The 12240-nt window shown below is 40.8% G+C and overlaps 1 protein-coding gene across 1 annotated transcript in view; it reads left to right on the forward strand.

The window, feature by feature from the left end:
- The first annotated feature begins 1337 nt into the window (after nucleotides 1-1337).
- Nucleotides 1338-12240, forward strand: part of LOC140491232 (linker for activation of T-cells family member 2-like) — a 75731-nt gene continuing 64828 nt past the window's right edge. Inside the window, exon 1 of the mRNA XM_072589205.1 lies at nucleotides 1338-1524. The gene's annotated coding sequence lies outside the window, so the exon portion shown is untranslated. The remainder of the gene's footprint in view (nucleotides 1525-12240) is intronic.

A 12240-nucleotide genomic window follows, 5' to 3' on the forward strand; every position in this document is an offset into this window, starting at 1 on the left:
CTTCTCGGCAAACTTCAAAGAATTATGTACCTGAACCCTTCAGTCTCTCTATTCTACAACACTACCCAAGGCCCTATTTCTAAGTGTATAAATGCTACCCTTGTATGTTTTACCAAAAAGCAATAGCTCACATTTATCCAAATTAAATTCCATCTGCCAATTCTCAGCCCATTGACCCAGTCGATCAAGATTTCTTTGTAATCTTAGATAACTTTCTTCACTGTCCACTACACAGTTCTGCTATAACACGTGTTTCACTACAACATGATTGATGAATTGGAACACTGTTTCTGAAGCACAAAGTTTTAAAGCTTTCAGCCCCATTAGTTATGTGATTTCAGCCCCATTAGTTTAAATGGTGCTGCAATTACGTGATTTTCTTATAACACAGGATTGCATGAAAACAGAAATATCGCGTTATAAAAGAACTGACTGTACCTTCTTACAGAAAACACAGTTTTAAAAAAAAACTTAATCTCTGACCCCACCATGATAGACTGATCGTCTTTTCCTGACACCTCAATTACCATTCAACATCTGCTATCTGCTTGCGGAAACCAGTTTCCAAGTACTGACCTCATTAGTAGCCAACTTCTGTCTGTTTAAACACAATGCTCTTTCCAGGTTGCTGTGATCAATAGAACCCTTTTAATCAAGAACAAGCCTGCAATTAAGTCCAGGCCTGTGTTTACAAAGAAAATCTTGCTTGATCTCTGTATTTTACCACAGGCTGTTTCCCAAAGCCCAAAGGCATCTTCAGTTCATAATTCCCACTTCAGGCCTCCAAGCAAAAATTGACAAAGGAATAAAAATAATGAATAATCAGCGAGGGTTCTCACAACCGTCCCTACCGATAGCTGCAAGCTAAAATATGCACATGAAAATAGCTGTAACCCTGACTCCCCTGGGAGGAAAGGGTGTATATCAGATTGCTCCAATCGCACAGGTTTGAAACCCTGTTCGGGCTAGGGTGGGTTGGGGACCTGCCTCCTTACCCCAAGCATCGTTTGGAGACTGTGGCACCCTGACTCCGACCTGTTTGGTGCAAAGCTTACGAGGAAATGCTATTTCTGAAACGCTTTCCTCCCAACCCACACTCCTGCCGTTGGTGATCCTATTTATTCATCTTAACCATAGATCTGACTTCCATGGTTAATTGGAAGCAAACAGATTCTTAAGTGACCCAACAAGGATCAGCAGCCTCCCCCCACCTCCAGTATATATTTTTAGATAAATACGGGCAAGTATTTTTTTTAAAAGTCCAGCAGATGAATCCCTGGAGACTCCTGGTGGGTTGGTAAGCCCAGTTCAGAGTCAGTCATAGTTTATGGCGAACCGAGGTGAAGGACTCGAGATTGACTGAGACTCAAAAGCACAACGGGCGGATGTGGTGCTAGATTCCTGTTAAACAGCGGAAACGGTAGCTCGGAACCGTTAATTAGTTTGCCCTTCACATTAAGCCTGCCATCCCCAACTCGGAGACACGATGAAAACCCGTGAAAGGAGTCCCTGAGATTGCAGCCGGTAAGGACTGACCTCCTGAGGCAGGGAGCTGCTCCCTTTCCCAACTCCAGCTCCTGAAAACATATTACCGAACTTCTGCAGAGCAGATTACTGCATTGAATGGTTATTAAAAGTGGTGATTAATTTCAAAGAAGAGAAAACTTGAATCTTGGGTGACTTCTAAATAAGCTAATTCATGTAATGTTTAAAGTAGAAACCCGACCAGTGAAATAAGTAATTCACGATTTAAAATCTTATGCGTGCCTGTGAGGACACAGTATATATGTCTGTCAAAGGGACCAAACTCTGCAACTTCCTAATTGCACCGGCCGAGTTTGTAATTGTGATAAACTGTTTAATCCGTCAAAATCGAATTTCAAGTGAATTCGATTCAGACCCTAATCCGAATGCTGGATGATTTTGGAAAGGGATGCTTCAATGACCAGAGAGTGTCTGTTTATCCTTAGCCTAGCTCCTGTGTATATTCGGGGAGCTGTCTGGGAAGGACCTTTTCAGTAACTCTGCGTTTTACCACAACTGCAGAAGGGATTCAGGGCGAGCGAGGAACAGAATCAGGCTATGAGATGTATAGATTTATTTAACCATAGAAAATACTTGCTGAGAACCTTGGAAATTTCATGTTAAACATATAAATGGGGTTGCAGGCAGACTCCGTTGGCCTGCCTCCCTGGTTTTGAGTGGTGAGGTTGACCCGGGGGCCGTCGGATATTCTGATCCCACATGCTCCTTTTTCTGGAGTTGTGTTCGCTGGATTGTTTAGCAGCAGTAGACCCAGATTTGCTGCAGTCTGAAAGCGATAGAACGGAGCTCTTATGTTAAACTCTAGTCCGTCATTGTCTTTAAGGTGTTCCTGGCGTCCATAGAACCCGGCAGAGCCAAGCAAGGGAGAAATACTTTTAAAAAGAGTATTGTTTACGGACGTCGAGAAAGGATATTTTGATGCTGTTTCAGGCTTCGATACATGTGAAAGTTGAGGGTTGGTCTCCCACTGATTCAGATGTTTAAAAAAAAATCACTAAAGCATTTCAGAAACAGTTCTTGAAAATGATCACTTAGAAGTTGTACTTTGTTTGCAGTTCACGGCCGTCTCAAGTGTACAGCCTTTTAGCATCTGAGCAGTCTCTCACTTTTCGATCACGTCTCATTTCTAGTTACTTTTGAGTTAAACAAAACAAAATCTTCCAGACTTAGGCATCACTGGAAAAGACAGCATTCATTGTCCATTCGTAAATGCCCTTGAACTGAGGGGCTTGCTTTCCTATTTCAGAGAACAGTCAACTACGTTATTGCTGTGAATTTGGAATCTCACACAGGCCAGTCTGGTAAGCATTGGCAGATTTCCTTCTCCAAAGCGAACCAGATGCTGCTTGGTCATTGATACTTTCAAGGTCACCTTCATCGGGTCTAAATTTTACAAACTGAATTTTAAATTCCACATTGGTGGGATTTGAAGCTGCATCCTCAAAAGACTAGGCATGGCCTCGAGATTACTCATCTAATGGCATTACCTATATGCCATCATCCACCCCAAAATGACTCCTGTAATTAAGAGAAAGTGATTCTAGTCAACAAAGCCAAATTGCAACCGATATTATTTTGTTCTACCATTCAATTAGATAATGGTTGAGCCATCCCTCATTTGCCCTCCTATCCACACATGTTCTTCCCTAACGCAAATAAATGTTGGAAACATCGCACTCACTTCTTGCATATTGTTTACGTTGACCCAGTTAAGTTCTTCAGAGTCTGCAACACTGCCTCAAGCCCCACGTCCTCCCCAACACCCCCCTCAGAATGCTATCAGTGCATATTGAAAACAGTTTGGAAATAATGTCTCTGGTTGACAGTCATGTGGTAAGATTGGATAAGTTTCCCAAGAACTAATTTCCTGTAAATGAAATGAAAGAAATATACAAGGCTACAGATTTTTAAAGATGGTTCTCAATGTGGGTGGCATAGCAAACCAATGTTTCTTGCCCAGTTCCTATGCACGATCAAGACATTGAGTCATTTCTGTAGGATGAGACCGAAGTCAGACATCGAGCAGACCAGGTAAGGGTAACCGGTTTCTAAACAATTTGAAAGGGGGAGAAAAGGAATTCTAGACCAGTTGGCCTGACATTTATTGCTGAGGAAATAACCTGTGTCTGTAATTAAGATGAGTGACAAGGCTGATTGGTGTAATGAACCAGGCACCGTCTATGAAAGTCATTAATTGGAATTTGCAAGAGGCATTTGATAAAGGTCTTCACAGAGGCTCTATAGCTGATGTTAAAACTCACAGAACTGAAGGAAAGTTGTTGAGCTAATTGGGAATTTGCCTGAACTATAGGAACCAGTAGAGACAATGAAGGAGTCACTGTCATTGGCAGGATGTGCCTTGTGGTGTCCCGCAAAGATCATGCAGTAAACTTTTCACTATTTATGAATGCCTTGGATAATGGATTAGAAAGCCACAGATTCAAGTTTGCCAATGAAACAAAGTTAAGGGGTGTTGTAAATAGTGGAAGTTTGTAATTTTAACAGAATGTCAAAACTGTGGCAAATGGATTTAAATGTTGGTAAATGTAGTTATTTATATTGGACCTAAAAAGGAGCACTTTATTAATGGTGAAAAGTTGGGTACAATGGACATCCAAAGAGACCCTGGGGGCCCATGATCATTAAAAAGTTATAAATGCTTTGAGAAAATAGTCAAGGAATAGAATCTTGACATCTAAAGAGTGAGCTTTTGAGAAGGTAGTTATGCCTTCGTGATTAGGCCACATCCGGAGTACTGCAAGCAGTTCTGGACACCAAAGCTTAGGACAGATATATTGGTTTTGATCTGCAGGCAGTGTGGATTTACTCAGTGACATTTGAAATAAAATGTTAATTTATGACTAAAGATTTTATAAATTGTTGTTGCATTCCTGGGAATTTAGACTAAGCATCAATTTGATCAGTGTTTCTAAAACATTAAGGGGAACACACAAGATTGATACTTCTGCTTGTAAACAGCTTGAGGACTTGATATCTTACTCCTGTTCCTTCTTTCTTCCCTGAAATGTACTATTGAACAATTTGGATATTGACTGTGACTTTACAATCTTTATGGTTTACATTTTTGGTGCCGTTGACAAATTATTGGTGTAATTGAACTGAATTCTGCCATTTTACATGGCAGAGTTTGAATTTGGAACTTTTGGGTATTGTTTGTCTAGCAAGAGGCTCCTGTACCCTAATTGCTTCAGAAAAAAATGGAAGGTCAGTATTCTTATTGTGTTTTATTCTTGCTTTTGGAAATTTTGCTGAGTTTAAGAACAAGAATAGATTTATGCATGGACCTTATAGGGCATCTGCTTAATTCTGCCCTGAGATTTTTTTTAAATTTCAAAAATATACTGTATTCATAAAAAAAACTTTGTATGTAATATGTACACATCATCACAAAAGTAGTAAGCTAAACATTGGACTGACTCTATCGAAAAAAAACCCCAAAACCTCTATTACACATACAGTACTAATATTTACATATATCTGAGGCACTAGCAGGGTCTGATAGCTGACTGGACCTCCATTTACCTTCTGGAAGACCCCAGTCTTTCCTCACTGTGCCTTAGCGGCAGTTTCCCCAAGCTTTTGTGCATCCCTCAGCAAATAGTCTTGATATCTCTGCCCTATAATCACCGAGGCACTGTGGGGAACAAGTCAGGAGCTTGATGGCGTCTGTTGCCAAATGTTTCCCACCCCTTGTGTCATGCCACCCTCCACACTAGTGTTGGCAGTGCCCTGAATTTATCTTCTTTATCCTTTTGCATTGCTTGTTGGGTTAGTAGCTTCCTTCATAAATTGGGAGTGAAGATAACAGTTTTGTTGGCTGTTGTTTGTTTGTTACATCCTCTTAAAGATAAGTAGTTAAAGTGATAATGCAGATTATTTCCAATGAGGTGCTAATGAAAGAAATAATGTAGAATAACAAGCTATCACTATTCTAAAGCTTTCACTATGAAGCAGACCCACCAGTTCATTCTTACCTTTCAAGAGGCAAGTATCAAGTAGGGATAATTAGGAGAAGGTGTGAAGAGGCCCAAATGATGCCCCTATCATAAATTAGTTTGAAGTTCGCTTGTCTTGGCAATTTTTGTTTTGTACAGCAAGCAACAGCGAGAGAAGTTACACTATGAGTATAGCAATTGTTAGATTGCAAAGATCACGGCCAATCTAGTTTTCATGTCGACCATTCTGGTGGTCAGATAGAAACTGATAATAGAGCTGTCAACTACTACAACGATTGATCTGTGTCAGTTAGTCTGCAGAAGATTCAGAATTAATCTGAAGAAGGTCTCCGAGGGAAAGAATTTTGGACACCTATTTTTCCCAAGTAAAGTTTGGGGGAGGTGATGGCTTAGTATTATCATCGCTAGATTATTAATCCAAAGATCCAGGCAATATTCCGAGGACCTGGGTTAAACCCCACCATGGTAGATAGTGGGATTTGAATTCAACAATAATCTGAAATTAAGAATCTTATGAAGGTTATAAGGAAAAACCCATCTGGTTCACTAATGTCCTTTGGGGAAGAAACTGCCATCCTTATTTTAGCTGGCCAACATGTGACCCTCGACCCACATCAGTGTGGTTGACTCTTAACTGCCCTCTGAGCAATTAGGGATGGACAATAAATCTTGGCTTAGCCAGTGACGCCAACATCCCATGAATTAATTAAGACAAAATCAAATTGTTGAGGAGAAAGTGAGGACTGCAGATGCTGGAGATCAGAGCTGAAATGTGTTGCTGGAAAAGCGCAGCAGGTCAGGAAGCATCCAAGGAGCAGGAGATTTGCCGTTTCGGGCATGAGCCCTTCTTCAGGAAGGGCTCATGCTCGATTCTCCTGCTCCTTGGATGCTGCCTGACCTGCTGCGCTTTTCCAGCAACACATTTTCAGCATAACCAAATTGTACCCTACCGCATGATAGCACTTCGTTTGTTTATGGCAGTGGCATATGTTTAAGGATAAACCAAACAATATTGTAAAATCATTAATGTTTTGTTCCAGGAAGTTTAATGATACTGTTATATTACAGTAGGATTATTAAAAATATACCATTTCATAGCAGGAAGGTCAAAGATCTGAAATCCTGTGCATTTGTAAGGCTGGAGCAATGAATCAAAATTGTGGATGTTCCCACGGCTCCCCAGTTAGATGTTAATTGTGAAACTTCAGATTTTTCAGTTTATTGGAGAGACTAGAGAATCTTTGTAACAGAGAGGAAGAATCAACAGAGGAATTCAAAATTTTGATGGTATTGATTGTGGATAAGAATAAACTGTTTCCAGCAGCAACAAGGTCAATAATCAGAAGGCCCAGATTTAAGATCGTTAACAAAGGTACCAGCTGGGCAGATAGGGGAAATTATTTTCCACACGCTGCTGTGGTCAGGTATGCTTGAAAGTGCAGTGAAAAGAGTTTTTGTCATAACTTAGGAAAGAGAGTTGGATCTATACTTGAAACAGAGCAATTTGCAAGGCTATGGGGAATAAGCAAGGGAGTGACTAGTTATTTTAAATAATTGACAGAGACATAAAGGCCTGAAAGGCAATGTGCTATGCTGTATGATGCTTTTGGACTCTAGGTTACTTAGACCAAGTGACTGGCTTACAGTTGTCCACTGATCCAACATCCATAATCTCTTTGGTAAGAGTTATAGAGTCAAAGAGTCATAGAGATGTACAGCATGGAAACAGACCCTTCGGTCAAACTCGACCATGCCAACTAGATATCCCAACCCAATCTAATCCCACCTGCCAGCACCTGCCCCATATCCCTCCAAACCCTTCCTATTCATATACCCATCCAGATGCCTTTTAAATGTTGCAATTGTACTAGCCTCCACCACTTCCTCTGGCAGCTCATTCCATACACGTACCACTCTCTGCATGAAAAAGTTGCCCTGAGGTCTCTTTTATATCTTTCCTTTCTCACCCTAAACCTATGCCCTCTAGTTTTGGGCTCCCCCACCCCAGGGAAAAGACTTTGTCTATTTATCCTATCCATGCTCCTCATGATTTTATAAATATCTAAAAGGTCACCCCTCAGCCTCTGATGCTTCAGAGAAAACAGCCCCAGCCTGTTCAGCCTCTCCCTGTAGCTCAAATCCTCAAACTTTGGCAACATCCTTGTAAATCTTTTCTGAACCCTTTCAAGTTTCACAACATCCTTCCGATAAGAAGGAGACCAGAATTGCATGCAATATTTCAAAAGTGGCCTAACCAATGTCCTGTTTAGCCGCAACATGACCTCCCAACTTCTGTACTCAGTACTCTGACCAATAAAGGAAAGCATACCAAATGCCTTCCTCACTATCCTACCTACCTTATGCTCGCATCCAGATAATTTATATAAATGACAAAAAAGTAGTGGACCCAGTACCAATCCTTGTGGCACTCCACTGGTCACAGGCCTCCAATCTGAAAAATGACCCTGCACCACCACCCTCTGTCTTCTCCCTTTGAGCCAGTTCTGTATCCAAATGGCTAGTTCTCCCTGTATTCTATGAGATCTAACCTTGCTAACCAGTCTCCCATGGGGAACCTTGTCGTACGCCTTATTGAAGTCCATATTGTGAGACATGATTTCCCACGCACAAAATCATGTTGACTATCCCAAATCAGTCCTGGCCTTTCCAAATACATGTACATCCTGTCCCTCAGGATTCCCACCAGCAACTTGCCCACCACCGATTCTGTTTTTTTTTGTACCCATTATCTGGAATAAAAGTACTCCGTGATTTCACTTGTCACCTAGTTTTGATTTTAGATATTTTCTGATCATTTTCTTCAGAGGTATTATTATGTACCTCTGGAGCAGCTAGGACTTGAACCACTGTACTGCAAGGGCCCTAATTTTGATTGTAAGATTGCACACTCCCTTGCTATGCATGAGATTAATATATGGTGTACGGAGCCTAATCAGAGAACGGGGTTTGTGCATGATTCGGTGTAGTTTGTTTCTCAAAGTCATCAATAACTTAAACTTTGTCTCACTTTCAAAAGAGCAAACCATTCTGGCGCTCTAAAATTTCTTTTAAGATATGATTTCAGTTACAGTGTGCAAAGTGAGCTCTTTTCCTGTTTAACTGGCATTTTACATGCCCGCTAATGCTTAGAATAATTGTGACAAAGTCCATGATTCCAGCATTTAGAAGGAAAATACAGTAAAACTTGGAAATGACAGTTCTAGTCCAAGCTTGTCTTACCTGCCTTAAGATGGAACTCCAGTTCAGCGAAGTACCGTCATTTCCATGTTTTACACTTTATTTTCTTGTCCAGTGACTGATGGTTCCCAGCTATTTATTGAGTTCATAGCTAAGGTCAGTAAATGTGAGTATGTAATTTATTTTCCATTTGAATCATTTTGCCCTCCTTTTTAAGTATAGTCAATAGTGGAACAACGTTCTCTTTGAGCAAGTTATGGTGCTCAAAGTTACAGCATTCATAGAATCACAGAATCCTTACAATCTGGAAGCAGGCTATTCGGCCCATCGAGACCACACTGACCCTCTGAAAAGCACCCCATTCAGACCCATCCACCTACCCTATTCCTGTAACCATATACGTACCATGGCCAAGCCACCGAGACTGCACATCCCTGGACACCATGGACAATTTAACATGGCCAATCCACCTAACCTGCAATCTTTGGGCTGTGGGAGGAAACTGAAGCACCTGGAGAAAACACACATAGACACAAGGAGAACGTGTCCAAACTTGCACAGACAGTCACCTGAGGCTGGAGTTGAACCTGGGTCCCTTGTGCCGTGAGGCAGCAGTGTTGACCACTGAGCCACCATGCTGCCCAATTGAGAGACAAAACGTGAATTGTTAGTTGATGAGAAAATTAGTTTTTCAGTATAGGTTTGCTGTATAGGAACATTCCCTCCCCTAAATAATCCACAGTAAATTCATTAAGTAACAACAAGTGTCAACAAGGTGGTTTAAGACACAGGCCTAGAGATTGCATAGTCAATTTTGGATGTATCCTGAGAGGTTGACCACGTTGTATGCCATTGTTCTGCTCCCTTACTCCCAACATTAGTTGCCTGACATGTCCATTCTTGTGACATATTGCATCACAATGGCCAATTAGAAATCAAGCAAATTGTTTATCACCTGTTACTCATTTAGGGTGGCATTATGCTGACATCAATGGGCTAATACTCAAGGGGCATGGGTTCAATTCCCACCATAGCAGTTGGTGGAACTTAAATGCAATTAATAAAATCGGGAATTGATGATTAGTTTCAGTAATCATGGCCACAGAAGTATTGCTGATTTTTTTTTGTAAAAACCTATGTGGTCTGCTGATGTCTTTTAGGGAAGGACATCTGTCATCCTTACCTGATCTGACTGTCACTCCAGATCCACAACAATGTGGTTAATTTTTAACTGCTCTCTGAAATGGCCGACCTACTCAGTTCAACGAGTAGTTAGGATGGGTGACATTGCTAGCCTTGTCGAACACACTTACACTCCCCAAAACAAACCCTCTGGCTAAAGAAACAAAATCTGTTCTGTCTATTGCCTTGTTGTGGATGTGTAAAAATCACACCATGCATATAAATTACAGGCTAAATGAATCAATTGACCATTTTCTGTACTACATGCAATAACCAAAAGTGCATTAACAAGTTGGTTCAGTGGGTAGAGTGGTGTCAAATGAAATTCAGTGTAGAGAAGTGAGATGATGCATTTTATTCAGAAGAACATCGTCTTTCAATATAAAATAGGGAGTAAAATTCTAAATGTCGTACAGAAGCAGAGGGACCTGGGTGTATATGTGCACAGATCATTGAAGATGGGGGGTAGACAAAGTAGTTAATAAAGCATGCAGCACTTTCAGCTTTATTAATAGGAACAGAATACAGGAGCAAGGAGGTGATGTTGTATTTGTACAAGACACTTGTTAGACCTCAGCTGGAGTATCATATATGATTGTGGGTGTCCCATTCTCGGAAAGATGTGAATGCATTGGAAAGAATACAAAAGCGATTTACTAGAATGGTTCTAGAAATGAGAAGCTTCAGTTATGAAGGTATATTGAAGAAGTTGGAACTGTTTTCTTTGAAGAGAAGAATGCTGGGAAGAGATTTATTAAGAGATTTTTCAAAGTCATGAGCAGACTGGATGGAGTACATAGGGATAAATTGTTTCACTCGTAAAAGAATAAAGAGCAAGAGGGCATAGATTTGAAGTGATGTGCTAATGAAGCAAAAGTGATGTGAGAGAATATCTTTTTCACACAGGGTGGAATGAAGTAGAAGCAGGTTCAGTTAAGTCATTCAGGAGGACATTGAATGGTTATTTGGATAGAAATATTGTGCAGGGACATAGGGAAAAGGCAGGTGATTGACACGATGTAATGGAACGAGTACAGCCATAATGGGTTGAATAGCCTCTCTGCACTGTAATGATTCTGTTTCTATGATGTAAACAATGCACCAAACCTGAGGAAAGATCATCAGATTCATCAAGCATGCCTCACATTTGAGGACTGAAGCATCATGACTGGACATAAGCATATGCCCACCCTCTCCCCCCACTTGCACAGCCATGTAAATTTTTGGGAGATGGAAAATGGTGCCCTGGAGGAGAACGTGAGATTATGGGGTGCTGGTAATATAGTAGTAATGTCACTGGACAGTAATCCAACCTAATACCAGAGGCATGGGTTCAAATCTCACTTACGGAATTTCAATTCAATCAATAATTGAAATTGAATTGAAAGCTAGTCTCAGTAATGGTGACCATGGATTGTAGTAAAAACCTTTTTTGCTTACTAAGGTTATTTTAGACCTGGTCTGGGCCAGACCCACAGCAATGTGGTTGACTTGTAAAGGCTGTCTAAAATGGTGACCAAGCTATTCAGTTCAAGTGCAATTAGAGTCATAGTGATACACAACGTGGAAATAGACCTTTTGTCCAACTCGTCTGTACTGACCAGATATCCTAAATAAATCTAGTCTCATTTGTCAGCAATTGGCCCATATCCTTGTAAACCTTTCCTATTTATATCCCCAACCTCCAACACGTCCTCATGCATTTTCTAATTTCCATACATGCACCACCCTCTGTGTGAAAAAGTTGCCTCTTAGATCTCTTTTAAATATTGCCCCCTCACCTTTCACCTTGCACCTATGCCATCTAGTTTTGGACCCCCCGCCCCCCCCCCCACAACCTGGGGAAAAGACCTTGGCTATTTACTCTATCCATGCCCCTCATGATTTTATGAAACTCAATAAGGTCACCCCTCAGCCTTCAATGCTCCAAGAAAAATAAAGATGGGTAGGGAATAAATTAGGGATGGGTAATAAATTCTGACATTGCCAGTGTTGCCCACATGCCATGAAACAAGAAAGAAACAAAAATATGGCCATCACCGTGGATGGGCGTGTTTCGGAAAATCACTAATTAAATTTTTAATGAAGTGTTTAGAACAGCATGGAGTTGAAATGGTTACAATGCTTTTTTTTCTCTACAGTGCTATAAATATCTTACACACTTTAAAAAAAAAGACCACGAATATTTACAAAAACAGTTTCTGAAAACTAGTTTGTGAATGGAAGATAAGGTCAGAAGCTTGGCTTGGGGGTTTGTTTGGGGATTATTTATTCACCCAATCACAGAATGTGGCTCCTGCTGGCTAAGTGAAAAGTGGTGGTGAGCTGCTGCTTTGAA

This window comes from Chiloscyllium punctatum, chromosome 19 (assembly GCF_047496795.1).
Source record: "Chiloscyllium punctatum isolate Juve2018m chromosome 19, sChiPun1.3, whole genome shotgun sequence".
NCBI classification, from domain to species: domain Eukaryota; kingdom Metazoa; phylum Chordata; class Chondrichthyes; order Orectolobiformes; family Hemiscylliidae; genus Chiloscyllium; species Chiloscyllium punctatum.